This window comes from Mauremys mutica, chromosome 10, assembly GCF_020497125.1.
Source record: "Mauremys mutica isolate MM-2020 ecotype Southern chromosome 10, ASM2049712v1, whole genome shotgun sequence".
NCBI classification, from domain to species: Eukaryota; Metazoa; Chordata; order Testudines; family Geoemydidae; genus Mauremys; species Mauremys mutica.
In genome coordinates this window covers 75,137,306-75,155,124 of record NC_059081.1, presented here as the reverse complement: position 1 = coordinate 75,155,124, position 17,819 = coordinate 75,137,306, and the positions used below count along the sequence as shown (strand labels likewise).

At 55.8% G+C, this 17,819-nt stretch overlaps 1 protein-coding gene across 4 annotated transcripts in view; it reads left to right on the top strand.

Moving 5' to 3' along the window:
• LOC123378711 (butyrophilin subfamily 1 member A1-like) overlaps positions 1-17,819 on the top strand; it is a 272,728-nt gene that overhangs the window by 112,174 nt on the left and 142,735 nt on the right. For 3 of the 4 annotated variants that reach the window (XR_006582718.1, XR_006582714.1, XR_006582716.1), the window contains exon 1: positions 17,578-17,719. The exons of the other annotated variant lie outside the window; for it this stretch is intronic. The gene's annotated coding sequence lies outside the window, so the exon portion shown is untranslated. Of the gene's footprint in view, positions 1-17,577; positions 17,720-17,819 lie in introns of those variants that run through there. 4 annotated transcript variants of the gene reach the window in all.

Here is a 17,819-nt window from a genome sequence, read left to right as displayed (position 1 = left end):
TGGCGGAGAGGAGCAGAATGCAGATTGGCTGGCAAAGAGGAGCGGAAAGCAGATTGGCTGACACAGGAGCAGATAGAAGATTGGCTGGCGGAGAGGAGCGGATAGCAGATTGGTTGGCAGAGAGAAGCGGATAGCAGGGTGGCTGGCGGAGAGGAGCGGATAGCAGGGTGGCTGGCGGAGAGGAGCGGATAGCAGATTGGATGGCAAAGAGGAGCGGATAGAAGATTGGGTGACACAGGAGCGGATAGCAGATTGGCTGACACAGAAGAGGATAGCAGATTGGCTGGCGGAGAGGAGCGGATAGCAGATTGGATGGCAAAGAGGAGCGGATAGCAGATTGGGTGACACAGGAGCGGATAGCAGATTGGCTGACACAGGGGGGGATAGCAGATTGGCTGGCGTAGAGGTGCGGATAGCAGGGTGGTTGGCGGAGAGGAGCAGATAGCAGATTGGCTGGCGGAGAGGAGCGGATAGCAGATTGGCTGACACAGGAGCAGATACCAGATTGGCTGGCGGAGAGGAGCGGATAGCAGGGTGGCTGGGAAAGAGGAGCGGATAGCAGGGTGGCTGGCAAAGAGGAGCGGATAGCAGATTGGCTGGCGGAGAGGAGCGGATAGCAGATTGGCTGACACGGGAGCGGATAGCAGGATGGCTGGCGGAGTGGAGCGGATAGCAGATTGGCTGAGCAGAGGAGCGGATAGCAGATTGGTTGGCGGAGAGGAGCGGATAGAAGATTGGCTGACTGAGAGGAGCGGATAGCAAATTGGCTGGCGGAGAGGAGCGGATAGCAGGGTGGCTGACACAGGAGCGGATAGCAGATTGGCTGCTGGAGAGGAGCGGATAGCAGGGTGGTTGGTGGAGAGGAGCGGATAGCAGGGTGGCTGTCGGAGAGGAGAGGATAGCAGATTGGCTGGCGGAGAGGAGCAGATAGCAGGGTGTTGGGAGACAGGATCGGATAGCACGGTGGTTGGCAGAGAGGAGCGGATAGCAGGGTGGCTGGCGGAGAGGAGCGGATAACAGATTGCCTGACACAGGAGCGGATAGGAGATTGGCTAGCGGAGAGGAGCGGATAGCAGGGTGGGTGGCGGAGAGTAGCGGATAGCAGATTGGCTGACGGAGAGGAGCGGATAGAAGATTGGCTGACTGAGAGGAGCGGATAGCAAATTGGCTGGCGGAGAGTAGCGGATAGCAGGGTGGCTGACACAGGAGCGGATAGCAGATTAGCTGAAGAAGAGGAGCGGCTAGCAGGGTGGTTGGCGGAGAGGAGCGGCTAGCAGGGTGGCTGGCGGAGAGGAGCGGATTGCAGATTGCCTGACTGAGAGGAGCGGATAGCAGATTGGCTGGCGGAGTGGAGCGGATAGCAGATTGTCTGGCGGAGAGGAGCGGATAGCAGGGTGGTTGGCGGAGAGGAGCGGATAGCAGGGTGGCTGGCGGAGAGGAGCGGATTGCAGGGTGTCTGGCGGAGAGGAGCAGATTGTAGATTGGCTGGCAAAGAGGAGCGGATAGCAGGGTATCTGGCGGAGAGGAGCAGATTGCAGATTGGCTGGCAAAGAGGAGCGGATAGCAGATTGGCTGACACAGGAGGGGATAGCAGATTGGCTGACGGAGAGGAGCGGATAGCAGATTGGATGGCGGAGAGGAGCGGATATCAGGGTGGCTGGCGGAGAGGAGTGGATAGCAAATTGGATGGCAAAGAGGAGCGGATAGCACATTGGGTGACACAAGAGCAAATAGCAGATTGGCTGACGGAGAGGAGCGGATAGCCGGGTGGCTGGTAGAGAGGAGCAGATTGCAGATTGGCTGGCAAAGAGGAGCGGATAGCAGATAGGCTGGCGAAGAGGAAAGGATAGCAGATTGGTTGGCAGAGAGGAGCGGATAGCAGGGTGGCTGGCGGAGAGGAGCGGATAGCAGATTGGGTGACACAGGAGCTGATAGGAGATTTACTGACACAGGAGGGGATAGCAGATTGGCTGACGGAGAGGTGCGGATAGCAGGGTGGCTAGCGGAGAGGAGCGGATAGCAGTGTGGTTGGCGGAGAGGAGCTGATAGCAGATTGCCTGGCGGAGAGGAGCTGATAGCAGGGTGGTTGGCGGAGAGGAGCGGATAGCAGGGTGGCTAGCGGAGAGGAGCGGATAGCAGGGTGGCTGGCGGAGAGGAGAGGATAGCAGATTGGCTGACGGAGAGGAGGGGATAGAAGATTGTTTGGCGGAAAGGAGCGGATAGCAGGGTGGCTGGCGGAGAGGAGCAGATAGCAGGGTGGCTGGCGGAGAGGAGCGGATAGCAGATTGGTTGGCGGAGAGGAGCGGAGAGAAGATTGGTTGACTGAGAGGAGCGGATAGCAAATTGGCTGTCGGAGAGGAGCGGATAGCAGTGTGGCTGACACAGGAGCGGATAGCAGATTGGCTGCTGGAGAGGAGCGGATAGCAGGATGGCTGGTGGAGAGGAGCGGATAGCAGGGTGTTGGCAGACAGGATCGGATAGCAGGGTGGCTGGCGGAGAGGAGCGGATAACAGATTGGCTGACACAGGAGCGGATAGCAGATTGGCTGGCGGAGAGGAGCGGATAGCAGGGTGGGTGGCGGAGAGGAGCGGATAGCAGATTGGCTGACGGAGAGGAGCGGATAGAAGATTGGCTGACTGAGAGGAGCAGATAGCAAATTGGCTGGCGGAGTGGAGCGAATAGCAGATTGGCTGAAGAAGAGGAGCGGCTAGCAGGGTGGTTAGCGGAGAGGAGCGGCTAGCAGGGTGGCTTTCGGAGAGGAGCGGATTGCAGTGTGGCTGGCTGAGAGGAGCGGATAGCAGATTGCCTGACTGAGAGGAGCGGATAGCAAATAGGCTGGCGGAGAGGAGCGGATAGCAGGGTGTCTGTCACAGGAGCGGATAGCAGATTGGCTGGCGGAGTGGAGCGAATAGCGGATTGGCAGGCGGAGAGGAGCGGATAGCAGGGTGTTTGGCGGAGAGGAGCTGATAGCAGGGTGGTTGGCGGAGAGGAGCGGTTAGCAGGGTGGATGGCGGAGAGGAGCGGATAGCAGGGTGTCTGGCGGAGAGGAGCAGATTGCAGATTGGCTGGCAAAGAGGAGCGGATAGCAGATGGCTGTCACAGGAGGGGATAGCAGATTGGCTGACGGAGAGGAGCGGATAGCAGATTGGTTGGCGGAGAGGAGCGGATAGCAGGGTGGCTGGCGGAGAGGAGCGGATAGCAGGGTGGCTGCCTGAGAGGAGCGGATAGCACATTGGGTGAAACAGGAGCGGATAGCAGATTGGCTGACACAGGAGCGGATAGCAGATTGGCTGACACAGGAGCGGATAGCAGGGTGGCTGGCGGAGAGGAGCGGATAGCAGGTTGGCTGGTGTAGAGGAGCGGATAGCAGGGTGGCTGGTAAAGAGGAGCGGATAGCAGGGTGTTGGCAGACAGGATCGGATAGCAGGGTGGTTGGCGGAGAGGAGCGGATAGCAGGGTGGATGGCGGAGAGGAGAGGATAGCAGATTGGCTGACGGAGAGGAGGGGATAGAAGATTGGTTGGCGGAGAGGAGCGCTTAGCAGGGTGGCTGGCGGAGAGGAGCAGATAGCAGGGTGGCTGGCGGAGAGGAGCGGATAGCAGATTGGTTAGCGGAGAGAAGCGGATAGCAGGGTGGCTGGCGGAGAGGAGAGGATAGCAGGGTGGCTGGCGGAGAGGAGTGGATAGCAGATTGGATGGCAAAGAGGAGCGGATAGCAGGTTGGCTGACAGAGAGGAGCAGATAGCAGATTGGCTGACAGAGAAGAGCGGATAGCAGGGTGGCTGACGGAGAGGAGCGGATAGCAGATTGGCTGACACAGGAGCGGATATCAGGGTGGTTGACGGAGAGGAGCGGATAGCAGATTGGCTGGCGGAGAGGAGCGGATAACAGGGTGGCTGGCGGAGAGGAGTGGATAGCAGATTGGCTGACACAGTAGCGGATAGCAGATTGGCTGACACAGGAGCGGATAGCAGGTTGGCTGACGGAGAGGAGCGGATAGAAGATTGGCTGACGGAGAGGAGTGGATAGCAGGGTGGCTGGCGGAGAGGAGCGGATAGCAGGGTGGCTGGCGGAGAAGAGCGGATAGCAGGGTGTCTGGCGGAGAAGAGCGGATAGCAGGGTGGCTGGCGGAGTGGAGCGGATAGCAGATTGACTGACGCAGGAGCGAATAGCAGATTGGCTGGCGGAGAGGAGCGGATAGCAGGGTGGCTGACGGAGAGGAGCGGATAGCAGATTGGCTGACACAGGAGCGAATAGCAGATTGGCTGACGGAAAGGAGCGGATAGTAGATTGGCTGGTGGAGAGGAGCAGGGTGGCTGGCGGAGAGGAGCGGCTAGCAGGGTGGCTGGCGGAGAGGAGCGGATTGCAGATTGCCTGACTGAGAGGAGCGGATAGCAGATTGGCTGGCGGAGTGGAGCGGATAGCAGATTGGCTGGCGGAGTGGAGCGGATAGCAGATTGGCTGGCGGAGAGGAGCGGATAGCAGGGTGGTTGGCGGAGAGGAGCGGATAGCAGGGTGGCTGGCGGAGAGGAGCAGATTGCAGATTGGCTGGCAAGGAGGAGCGGATAGCAGATTGGCTGACACAGGAGGGGATAGCAGATTGGCTGACGGAGAGGAGCGGATAGCAGATTGGTTGGCGGAGAGGAGCGGATAGCAGGGTGGCTGGCGGAGAGGAGCGGATAGCAGGGTGGCTGCCGGAGAGGAGTGGATGGCAGAATGGATGGCAAAGAGGAGCGGATAGCACATTGGGTGACACAGGAGCAAATAGCAGATTGGCTGACGGAGAGGAGCGGATAGCAGGGTGGCTGGCAGAGAGGAGCAGATTGCAGATTGGCTGGCAAAGAGGAGCGTATAGCAGATAGGCTGGCGAAGAGGAAAGGATAGCAGATTGGTTGGCGGAGAGGAGCGGATAGCAGGGTGGCTGGCGGAGAGGATCGGATAGCAGATTGGGTGACACAGGAGCGGATAGCAGATTGGCTGACGGAGAGGAGCGGATAGCAGGGTGGCTAGTGGAGAGGAGCGGATAGCAGGGTGGTTGGCGGAGAGAAGCTGATAGCAGATTGGATGGCGGAGAGGAGCTGATAGCAGGGTGGTTGGCGGAGAGGAGCGGATAGCAGGGTGTCTGGCGGAGAGGAGCAGATAGCAGGGTCGCTGGCGGAGTGGAGCGGATAGCAGATTGACTGACGCAGGAGCGAATAGCAGATTGGCTGATGGAAAGTAGCGGATAGCAGATTGGCTGGCGGAGAGGAGCAGGGTGGCTGGCGAAGAGGAGCGGATAGCAAGGAGGCTGGCAAAGAGGAGAGGATAGCAGATTGGCTGGCAAAGAGGGGCGGATAGCAGGGTGGCTGGCGGAGAGGAGCGGATAGCAGACTGGCTGGCAAAGAGGAGAGGATAGCAGATTGGCTGGCAAAGAGGAACGGACAGCAATTTAGCTGATGGAGAGGTGCGGATAGCAGATTGGCTGACGGAGAGGAGCGGATAGCAGATTGGCTGTCAGAGAGGAGCGGATAGCAGGGTGGCTGATGGAGAGGAGCGGAAAGCAGATTGGCTGACACAGGAGCGGATAGCAGATTGGCTGGCAAAGAGGAGCGGATAGCAGATTGGCTGGCGGAGAGGAGCGGATCGCAGATTGGCTGGCAAAGAGGAGCGGATAACAGATTGGCTGACATAGGAGCGGTTAGCAGATTGGCTGACACAGGAGCTGATAGCAGATTGGCTGACACAGGAGCGGATAGCAGGGTGGCTGACGGAGAGGAACAGATAGCAGATTGGCTGGTGGAGAGGAGCGGATAGCAGGGTGGGTGGCGGACAGGAGCGGATAACAGGGTGGCTGTCGGAGAGGAGCGGATAACAGATTTGCTGGCGGAGAGGAGCGGATGGAAGATTGGCTGGCAAAGAGGAGCGGATGGCAGATTGGCTGGCAAAGAGGAGCGGATGGCAGATTGGCTGGCAAAGAGGAGCGGATAGCATATTGGCTGACAGAGGAGCGGATAGCAGGGTGGCTGGCGTAGAGGAGCGGATAGCAGATTGACTGACACAGGAGCGGATAGAAGATTGACTGACGGAGAGGAGCGGATCGCAGATTGGCTGACACAGGAGCGGATAGCAGATTGGCTGATGGAGAGGAACGGATAGCAGATTGGCTGGAGGAGAGGAGCGGATAGCCGGGTGGCTGACGGAGAGGAGCAGATAGCAGATTGGCTGGCGGAGAGGAGCGAATAGCAGATTGGCTGGCGGAGAGGAGCGGATAGCAGGGTGGCTGACGGAGAGGAGCGGATAGCAGATTGACTGACACTGGAGCGCATAGCAGATTGTCTGACGGAGAGGAGCGGATAGCAGATTGGCTGACTAGGGGGGAAAGCAGGGTGACAGACGGAGAGGAGCGGATAGCAGGGTGGCTGACAGAGAGGAGGGGATAGCAGATTGGCTGACGGAGAGGAGCGGATAGCAGATTCTCTGACAAAGGAGCGGATAGCAGATTGGCTGACACAGGAGCTGATAGCAGTGTGGCTGCCGGAGAGGAGCGGATAGCAGATTGGCTGACACAGGAGCCGATAGCAGGGTGGCTGACAGAGAGGAGCGGATAGCAGATTGGCTGACACAGGAGCGGATAGCAGGGAGGTTGACGGAGAGGGCGGATAGCAGGGTGGCTGGCGGAGAGGAGCGGATAGTAGGGTGGCTGGCGGAGAAGAACGGATAGCAGGGTGGCTGGCGGAGAGGAGCGGATAGCAGATTGGCTGACGGAAAGGAGCGGATAGCAGATTGGCTGGCGGAGAGGAGCGGATAGCAAGGTGGCTGGCAAAGAGGAGCGGATAGCAGATTGGCTGGCGGAGAGGAGCGTATAGCAGGGTGACTGACGTAGTGGAGTGGATAGCAGGGTGGCTGCCTGAGAGGAGCGGATCGCAGATTGGCTGACACAGGAGCGGATAGCAGGGAGGCAGGCGGAGAGGAGCGGATAGCAGACTGGCTGGCAAAGAGGAGAGGATAGCAGATTGGCTGGCAAAGAGGAACGGACAGCAATTTGGCTGACGGAGAGGTGCGGATAGCAGATTGGCTGACGGAGAGGAGCGGATAGCAGATTGGCTGTCAGAGAGGAGCGGATAGCAGGGTGGCTAACGGAGAGGAGCGGATAGCAGATTGGCTGACACAGGAGCGGATAGCAGATTGGCTGGCAAAGAGGAGCGGATAGCAGATTGGCTGGCGGAGAGGAGCGGATCGCAGATTGGATGGCAAAGAGGAGCGGATAACAGATTGGCTGACATAGGAGCGGTTAGCAGATTGGCTGACACAGGAGCTGATAGCAGATTGGCTGACACAGGAGCGGATAGCAGGGTAGCTGACGGAGAGGAACAGATAGCAGATTGGCTGGTGGAGAGGAGCGGATAGCAGGGTGGGTGGCGGACAGGAGCGGATAACAGGGTGGCTGTCGGAGAGGAGCGGATAACAGATTTGCTGGCGGAGAGGAGCGGATGGAAGATTGGCTGGCAAAGAGGAGCGGATGGCAGATTGGCTGGCAAAGAGGAGCGGATCGCAGATTGGCTGGCAAAGAGGAGCGGATAGCATATTGGCTGACACAGGAGCGGATAGCAGGGTGGCTGGCGGAGAGGAGTGGATAGCAGATTGACTGACGGAGAGGAGAGGATAGCAGGGTGGCTGACGGAGAGGAGCGGATAGCAGGGTGGCTGGCGTAGAGGAGCGGATAGCAGGGTGGCTGGCGGAGAAGAGCGGGAAGCAGGGTGGCTGGCGGAGAAGAGCGGATAGCAGGGTGGCTGGCGGAGTGGAGCGGATAGCAGATTGACTGACGCAGGAGCAGATAGCAGATTGGCTGACGGAAAGGAGCGGATAGCAGATTGGCTGGCGGAGAGGAGCAGGGTGGCTGGCGGAGAGGAGCGGATAGCAAGGTGGCTGGCAAAGAGGAGAGGATAGCAGATTGGCTGGCAAAGAGGGGCGGATAGAAGGGTGGCTGGCAAAGAGGAGCAGATAGCAGATTGGCTGACGGAGAGGAACGGACAGCAGATTGGCTGGCAAAGAGGAACGGACAGCAATTTGGCTGACGCAGAGGAGCGGATAGCAGATTGGCTGACGGAGAGGAGCGGATAGCAGGGTGGCTTACGGAGAGGAGCGGATAGCAGATTGGCTGACACAGGAGCGGATAGCAGATTGGCTGACACAGGAGCTGATATCAGATTGGCTGACACAGAAGCGGATAGCAGATTGGCTGGTGGAGAGGAGCGGATAGCAGGGTGGCTGGCGGAGAGGAGCGGATAACAGGGTGGCTGTCGGAGAGGAGCGGATAACAGATTTGCTGGCGGAGAGGAGGATATAGCCGATTAGCTGACGGAGAGGAGCGGATGGCAGATTGGCTGGCAAAGAGGAGCGGATCGCAGATTGGCTGGCAAAGAGGAGTGGTTAGCAGATTGGCTGACACAGGAGCGGATAGCAGGGTGGCTGGCGGAGAGGAGCGGATAGCAGATTGACTGACGCAGCAGCGGATAGCAGATTGGCTGACGGAGAGGAGCGGATAGCAGGGTGGCTGGCGGAGAGGAGCGGATACAAAAGTGGCTGGAGGAGAGGAGCGGATAGTAGGGTTGCTGGCGGAGAGGAGCGGATAGCAGATTGGCTGGCAAAGAGGAGAGGATCGCAGATTGCCTGGCAAAGAGGAGCGGATACCAGATTGACTGACGCAGCAGCGGATAGCAGATTGGCTGACGGAGAGGAGCGGATAGCAGATTGGCTGATGGAGAGGAGCGGATAGCAGGGTGGCTGGCGGAGAGGAGCGGATAGCAGATTGACTGACGGAGAGGAGCGGATCGCAGATTGGCTGACAAACAGGAGCGGATAGCAGATTGGCTGACGGATAGGAGCGGATAGCAGATTGGCAGACACAGGAGCGGATAGCAGATTGTCTGACACAGGAGCGGATAGCAGATTGGCTGACGGAGAGGAGCGAATAGCAGATTGGCTGGAGGAGAGGAGCGGATAGCCGGGTGGCTGACGGAGAAGAGCGGATAGCAGGGGGGATGACGCAGAGGAGCGGATAGCAGATTGGCTGACACAGGAGCGGATAGTAGATTGGCTGACACAGGAGCGGATAGCAGATTGGCTGACACAAGAGCGGATAGCAGATTGGCTGACACAGGAGCGGATAGCAGGGTGGCTGACAGAGAGGAGAGGATAGCAGTGTGGCTGACGGAGAGGAGCGGAAAGCACGGTGGCTGAAGGAGAGGAGCGGATAGCAGGGTGGCTGACACATTAGCGCATAGCAGATTGGCTGACGGAGAGGAGCGGATAGCAGATTGGCTGACAAGGGGGGAAAGCAGGGTGGCAGACGGAGAGGAGCGGATAGCAGGGTGGCTGACAGAGAGGAGGGGATAGCAGATTGGCTGACGGAGAGGAGCGGATAGCAGATTGGCTGACACAGGAGCGGATAGCAGATTGGCTGACACAGGAGCGGATAGCAGGGTGGCTGACGGAGAGGAGCGGAGAGCAGATTGGCTGACACAGGAGCGGATAGCAGGGTGGCTGACAGTGAGGAGCGGATAGCAGATTGGCTGACACAGGAGCGGATAGTAGGGTGGCTGGCGGAGAAGAGCTGATAGCAGGGTGGCTGGCGGAGAGGAGCGGATAGCAGATTGACTGTCGCAGGAGCGGATAGCAGATTGGCTGACGGAAAGGAGCGGATAGCAGATTGGCTGGCGGAGAGGAGCGGATAGCAAGGTGGCTGGCAAAGAGGAGCGGATAGCAGATTGGCTGGCGGAGAGGAGCGGATAGCAGGGTGGCTGACGGAGAGGAGTGGATAGCAGGGTGGCTGGCTGAGAGGAGCGGATAGCAGATTCTCTGACACAGGAGCGGATAGCAGGGTGGCAGGCGGAGAGGAACGGATAGCAGATTGTCTGACACAGGAGCGGACAGCAGGTTGACTGACGGAGAGGAGCGGATAGCAGATTGGCTGACGGAGAGGAGCAGATAGCAGATTGGCTGGCGGAGAGGAGCAGGGTGGCTGGCAGAGAGGAGCGGATAGCAAGGTGGCTGGCAAAGAGGAGAGGATAGCAGATTGGCTGGCAAAGAGGTGCGGATAGAAGGGTGGCTGGCAAAGAGGAGCGGATAGCAGATTGGCTGACGGAGAGGAGCGGATCGCAGATTGGCTGGCAAAGAGGAGAGGATAGCAGATTGGCTGGCAAAGAGGAACGGACAGCAATTTGGCTGACGCAGAGGAGCGGATAGCAGATTGGCTGACGGAGAGGAGCGGATAGCAGGGTGGCTGACGGAGAGGAGCGGATAGCAGATTGGCTGACACAGGAGCGGATAGCAGATTGGCTGGCAAAGAGGAACGGACAGCAATTTGGCTGACGCAGAGGAGCGGATAGCAGATTGGCTGACGGAGAGGAGCGGATAACAGGGTGGCTGGCGGAGGGGAGCGGATAGCAGATTGGCTTACACAGGAGCGGATAGCAGATTGGCTGACACAGGAGCGGTTAGCAGGGTGGCTGACGGAGAGGAGCGGATAGCAGATTGGCTGGCGGAGAGGAGCGGATAGCAGGGTGGCTGGCGGAGAGGAGCGGATAGCAGGGTGGCTGACGGATAGGAGCGGATAGCAGATTGGCTGACACAGGAGCGGATAGCAGGGTGGCTGACAGAGAGGAGCAGATAGCAGATTGGCTGACACAGGAGCGGATAGCAGGGTGGCTGACGGAGAGGAGCGGATAGCAGGGTGGCTGGCGGAGAAGAGCGGATAGCAGGGTGGCTGGCGGAGAGGAGTGGATAGCAGATTGACTGTCGCAGGAGCGGATAGCAGATTGGCTGACGGAAAGGAGCGGATAGCAGATTGGCTGGCGGAGAGGAGCGGATAGCAAGGTGGCTGGCAAAGAGGAGCGGATAGCAGATTGGCTGGCGGAGAGGAGCGGATAGCAGGGTGGCTGACGGAGAGGAGTGGATAGCAGGGTGGCTGGCTGAGAGGAGCGGATAGCAGATTGGCTGACACAGGAGCGGATAGCAGATTGGCTGACACAGGAGCGGATAGCAGGGTGGCAGACGGAGAGGAGCGGATAGCAGATTGGCTGACACAGGAGCGGATAGCAGGTTGACTGACGGAGAGGAGCGGATAGCAGATTGGCTGACGGAGAGGAGTGGATAGCAGGGTCGCTGACGGAGAGAAGCGGATAGTAGGGTGGCTGGCGGAGAGGAGCGGATAGCAGGGTGGCTGGCGGAGAAGAGCGGATAGCAGGGTGGCTGGCGGAGTGGAGCGGATAGCAGATTGACTGACGCAGGAGCGGGTAGCAGATTGGCTGACGGAGGGGGCGGATAGCAGACTGGCTGGCGGAGAGGAGCAGGGTGGCTGGCGGAGAGGAGCGGATAGCAAGGTGGCTGGCAAAGAGGAGAGGATAGCAGATTGGTTGGCAAAGAGGGGCGGATAGAAGGGTGGCTGGCAAAGAGGAGCGGATAGCAGATTGGCTGACGGAGAGGAGCGGATCGCAGATTGGCTGGCAAAGAGGAGAGGATAGCAGATTGGCTGGCAAAGAGAAACGGACAGCAATTTGGCTGACGCTGAGGAGCGGATAGCAGATTGGCTGACGGAGAGGAGCGGATAGCAGATTGGCTGTCAGAGAGGAGCGGATAGCAGGGTGGCTGACGGAGGGGAGCGCATAGCAGATTGGCTGACACAGGAGCGGATAGCAGATTGGCTGGCAAAGAGGAGCGGATAGCAGATTGGCTGGCGGAGAGGAGCGGATCGCAGATTGGCTGGCAAAGAGGAGCGGATAGCAGATTGGCTGACATAGGAGCGGTTAGCAGATTGGCTCACACAGGAGCTGATATCAGATTGGCTGACACAGGAGCGGTTAGCAGGGTGGCTGACGGAGAGGAGCAGATAGGCTGACGGAGAGGAGAGGATAGCAGGGTGGCTGATGGAGAGGAGTGGATTGCAGGGTGGCTGGCGGAGAGGAGCGGATAGCAGGGTGGCTGGCGGAGTGGAGCGGATAGCAGGGTGGCTGACGGAGAGGAGCGGATAGCAGGGTGGCTGACACAGGAGCGCATAGCAGATTGGCTGACGGAGAGGAGCGGATTGCAGATTGGCTGACAAGGGGGGAAAGCAGGGTGGCAGACGGAGAGGAGCGGATAGCAGGGTGGCTGACAGAGAGGAGGGGATAGCAGATTGGCTGAAGGAGAGGAGCAGATAGCAGATTGGCTGACACAGGAGCGGATAGCATATTGGCTGACACAGGAGCGGATAGCAGGGTGGCTGACGGGGAGGAGCGGATAGCAGATTGGCTGACACAGGAGCGGATAGCAGGGTGGCTGACAGAGAGGAGCGGATAGCAGATTGGCTGACACAGGAGCGGATAGCAGGGTGGCTGACGTAGAGGAGCAGATAGCAGGGTGGCTGGCGGAGAGGAGTGGATAGTAGGGTGGCTGGCGGAGAGGAGCGGATAGCAGATTGACTGTCGCAGGAGCGGATAGCAGATTGGCTGACGGAAAGGAGCGGATAGCAAGGTGGCTGGCAAAGAGGAGCGGATTGCAGATTGGCTGGCGGAGAGGAGCGGATAGCAGGGTGGCTGACGGAGAGGAGTGGAAACCAGGGTGGCTGGCTGAGAGGAGCGGATAGCAGATTGGCTGACACAGGAGCGGATAGCAGGGTGGCAGGCGGAGAGGAGCGGATAGCAGAGTGGCTGGCGGAGAGGAGCGGATAGCAGAGTGGCTGGCGGAGAGGAGCGGATAGCAGGGTGGCTGACACAGGAGCGGATAGCAGATTGGCTGACACAGGAGCGGATAGCAGATTGGCAGGCAGAGAGGAGCGGATAGCAGATTGGCTGGTGGAGAGGAGCGGATAGATGATTGCCTGGCAAAGAGGAGCGGATAGCAGATTGGCTGGCTGCCATAAACTGTTAGTTAAGGGTTAAGGTTTTTTTCTACCTGTAAAGGGTTAACAAGCAGTACCTGTAGGTTTTTTTCTACCTGTAAAGGGTTAACAAGCAGTACCTGTGAACACCTGACCAGAGGACCAATCAGGGACAAGAGATTTTCAAATCTCTGTGGAGGGAAGTTTTTTTTTCTTTTCTTTGTGTTAGAGAGTCTCTCTTGGGAGTTAAGGGAGTCCAGACATATTAATCAAGTCCTCCCAGGTTTCTGCAATAAATTCTTCTATTCAAGCTAGTGAGTATTAGCAAGGAACTAGTATTCTTATACTTTTATTTCTGTATTTGCAATTCTCTGTTTTGCTATAGAATTTCTTTAATTCTGTACTGTTATTGCTTTTACTGAGAAAGAAAGGAGGGGGGATTCTCTCCAGAGATTGATAAGTTTAGACCCTGTGTATTGCTCCATCTTGGTATTACAGAGACAGTTTACTTTCTTTTATTCTTTAATAAATCTTTTCTGTTAAGGACTTGTTTGATCTTTCCTTGGGTGAATTCTCAGGTAAATGGGAGGAGGGAGGAGGAAGGCATCCCTCTGTAGTTGGATCCCGGTATCTCTCCTAGGAAAAGGGAGGGGGGAGGAAGCAGGGGGGTATGGTTTATTTCTCCTAGGTGTAAGAACTCCATGGATTTGGGGCTCTTGGGATCCCCAAGGATTTTGGGGAAGGACTGTGTCCCAATACACGTACATTATTGGGTGGTGGCAGCTTTTACCAGATCTAAACTAGTATTTTAGTTTAGGGGTGTCCATGCAGGTCCCCATATTGGAACCCAACAGCTCTAAGTGGGGGAGAAACCTATGACAGGGGTGCTGGAGGCAGTTGATGAGGGCTCAATAGAATCTATCTTAAGGTCATCCACTGAGTACCTGTGTAAGTGCAAAATGCGTGGGCGCATGTTTGTGAGGGAGGAGGGGGCTTTTGCTGTACTGTGTGAGCTGCCCTCGGCTGTGGACCCTCTACAGGTTCCAGGCTCGATAGCAGTGGAAGATGGTGAGTGGAATGTAAGAACCACTGGGAGCCAGCCCTCACAGAATGCAGAGCAGTGCTTGACATGGGATCCCAGGTGACCATCGTATTCCAGTCTTTCTACCAGCAGATGCTTGGGCATCTGCCTATACAGCCCCTGACAGGACTTGGCCTGTGTGGCCTTAGCATGGATGAATACCCCTACCAGGGCTATGTCATAGTACACCTGGAATTCCCAGAAGAGATTGCTGGGGTAAGACAGGAGGTGGACACTGCTGCTTTAATATGCCCTGACCCCAAAGGAGCCTCTGATGTGTCTGTGCTAATAGGGACCAACTCCAGCCTCTTTAGGATACTTGCCGATTACAGCAGAGAGCAAGCAGGAGACCAATATCTGAATACCTTGGTGATACACACATGCTGTGCCGCGGCCTACAGAAAAATTGAGGACACAAGGAAAGTGATACCTGATTTGCCAGTGGGAGCACTGAGGTATGCGGGCCCGGTCCCTTTGGTGGTGGCAGCAATGTCAGAAAAGGAGGTGATTGTCAGGAGTACCTGCCTAAATAAAAAAAAATTTATTGCAAGTGTTAGTTTACTTGGACGACCTGATTGTGTTTGGAAGAACCTTGGAGGAACATGAAGAAAGACTTCTTAAAATGCTCGATAGGTTGGAGGCATATGGTTTGAAGCTTTCAATTGACAAATGCCAGTTCTGCCAAACCTCAGTAAAGTATGTCGGTCACATCGTGTCCCAAGAGGGCGTGAGTACTGATCCCGATAAAATAGAAGCACTCACTACCTGGCCACGTCCCACTAACTACAGAGAACTCAAGACCTTTCTTGGATTTAGTGGCTACTACCGCAGATTTGTGAAGAACTATGCCACAATTGTAAAACCTCTGAATGATCTTACCAGGGGATACCAGTGCAACAAGTACAAATCTAAGACCCGGAATAAGAGGAGGCCTCCAAAGCCTCCTGTGCAGAGACACTATGGCCCCTTCGAACCGTTTGGCCCACGGTGGGATGAGAGATGTGAGAGGGCTTTTCGGGAAATCATTACTCGCCTAACTCATGCTCCCATCCTAGTCTTTGCTGATCCAAGCAAACCATTTATCCTGCATACTGATGCCAGTTTGGAGGGTCTGGGAGCAGTACTGTACCAGGAGGTGGAAGGCAACCACAAACCTGTAGCCTTGGCCAGCCGAGGACTGTCTGACAGTGAAACTCGATATCCCATCCACAAGCTGGAGTTCTTGGCCTTCAAATGGGCCATCACTGAGAAATTTTGAGACTACTTGTATGGTGCTCAGTTCCAGGTGTGGACAGACAACAACCCACTGACTTATGTGTTAACGAGTGCTAAGTTGGATGCTACAGGGCAGAGATGGGTGGCAGCCTTGGCTAGCTATGAGTTCAGCATTCAATACCGATCCGGGAGAAGCAATGTAGATGCAGATGCATTGTCCAGACGTCCGCAGACACCTGAGGTTGCTGTGATACCCACAGATGGAGTGAGAGCTATTTGCAGCGTGAGTCGCAGAGAGCCGGAGGCCCATGAGAGCCTTCATGGATGTGTTGCTGAAGCTTTGGGCCTGCCCCCTGAATGCGTGCCTTCTGCTTCAGTGAACTATATTGCATTGGACCAATCTCCCTTGCCCATGCTCAATGCGGCTGACTGGCAGGAAGCCCAGCTGCAAGATACTGACATCCGTGATACATTACTTGCCAAAAGGGAGGGGCGAAGCCCGGCTGCGGTTGTCCCGCCCAACCCAGAAGGTAAGCTGCTATTGAGAGAATGGACCAAACTAAAACTGATTCAGGGAGTGCTACACCGTGTGACCACAGATCCTTTACAAAAACAACGGACCCAACTAGTGCTGCCGAAAGAGTACAGAGCCCTGGCTATGAGGGCCCTGCATGATGACTTTGGACATTTAGGAATGGAGAGGACCCTGGAACTTATTCGCAGTAGGTTCTATTGGCCCCGGATGGGCGAAGATCCAGAATGATGTTGGGACAGGAATGTCTCCATGCTGATTCTGTAAGTGAGCAGTCTGTGCTTAGGGTGCTTTCCTGGCTAAATGCCAAGATTCCTGTACTATGAACAACATCAATATCTACATGGGTTTAAGGTTAATTGGGTTCCAAACATTGGCCAGAGCTGGTATGGATAAAGTAGCTGTTTTCTTTAGCTCTTGGCAAGATCACATGAGACATACAGGAACCATGCTGCAAAAGCTAACCAAGTTATACCTTGAGTTTGTAAAGAGATTCATTCATGTTATTGAACATGACTTTGATAAACCATTTCTGTTATACACTGGTACGGCCTCTAGCCCAACACTAGCTGTAGTGAGACAGACCCAAGGATGGGGGGCTCTTGGGATGCAGTCAGCGATGTTTGTGACATCCCTTCCTGCATCAATTTTGCGTTGGGGGTGTGACGTTATTGATATAAACTGGGACCATATAGAACATGGGTTGCAACCAAGGTCCTGTAGTGGCACCAAATCTTAGGTAAAGGGGGTCATATAAGGTGTCTAAGACCAGATTATGGGTTGCTGGTTATAATTATGCTGTCTGTATGTCTGTATCATTTTTAGTTGAAGTTATAAATGTTGGCTCTGTGCTGTCTGTATTTCAAGTTGGGGCAGTGCTTCTGGGGGAAGCATCCCAGACAAGCTGGTGTTAGCTCTGCATAGCCTGCTTGATGGCCCATTAAGGACCATCAGCTACACAACTGACCCATGGAGAGAAGGCAGACACACCTTGTGACTCAGCAAGGTATGCAGAGACTTGTCCATGTGACTGCAGACTCCATTTTGCGGTGATTTTCCACAGTAAGAACAAAGAGGTTCTTACACCTGGAAAAGCCTATATAAGGCTGATGCATCATCTCCATCTGGTCTTCAATCCTGCTTTTTACCTCTGGAGGGACTTTGCTACAAACTGAAGCTCTACACAAGGGACTGAGGACCCGTCCCGGCGGGGGATGTTTTCCAGAGACTTGATTTGAACCTGCAGTTTATGCCATCACTACTGCAAGCCTGAACTAAGAACTTTGCCATTACTGTATGTAATTGATTCCATTTAACCAATTCTACCTCTCATCTCTACCTTTTTCCCTTTGTAAATAAACCTTTAGATTTTAGATTCTAAAGGATTGGCAACAGCGTGATTTGTGGGTAAGATCTGATGTGTATATTGACCTTGGTCTGGGGCTTGGTCCTTTGGGATCGAGAGAACCTTTTCCTTTTATTGGGGTGTTGGTTTTCATAACCATTTATCCCCAGGATGAGTGCACTGGTGGTGATACTGGGAGACTGGAGTGTCTAAGGAAATTGCTTGTGTGACTTGTGGTTAGCCAGTGGGGTGAGACCAAAGTCCTTTTTGTCTGGCTGGTTTGGTTTGCCCTAGAGGTGGAAAAACCCCAGCCTAGGGCTGTGACTGCCCTGTTTGAGCAATTGGTCCTGATTTGGCACTCTCAGTTGGGTCCCGCCAGAACCGCATCGTCACACCTTGACGTCTACGTCCTTCTGTTGCTGGGGCAGAACAGAGATCCCACCCTCGTCGCCACGTTGTTATATCCTTGAGGGCAGCAGTTTAGGAAGAAATCACTGGAGACACAGCGAGCTGTAAACCTTGGAGCAGCCATTTATTGCCACACACTGAACTAACCAAACCAGCCAAAACTGGCTGGGCTATCCCCTAATAGTCTAACTCAGTTGCCAGAGCAACAACAAGATTCTGTTACCACGACAACCAAATACACAACACCCCACTATCCCAGTATTTGTCTGTAACCAGCCCTGGGTGCTGGGACAAGGGAGAGGAAGGTAAGGAAAGTTTCGATGAGCCTAGGCAGCCGTGTGAGCTGATGGCTTTGTCTAACCAGTTGGGGAAGGCAAAGTTAGTGGAAAATGAGTGTCCCTATAT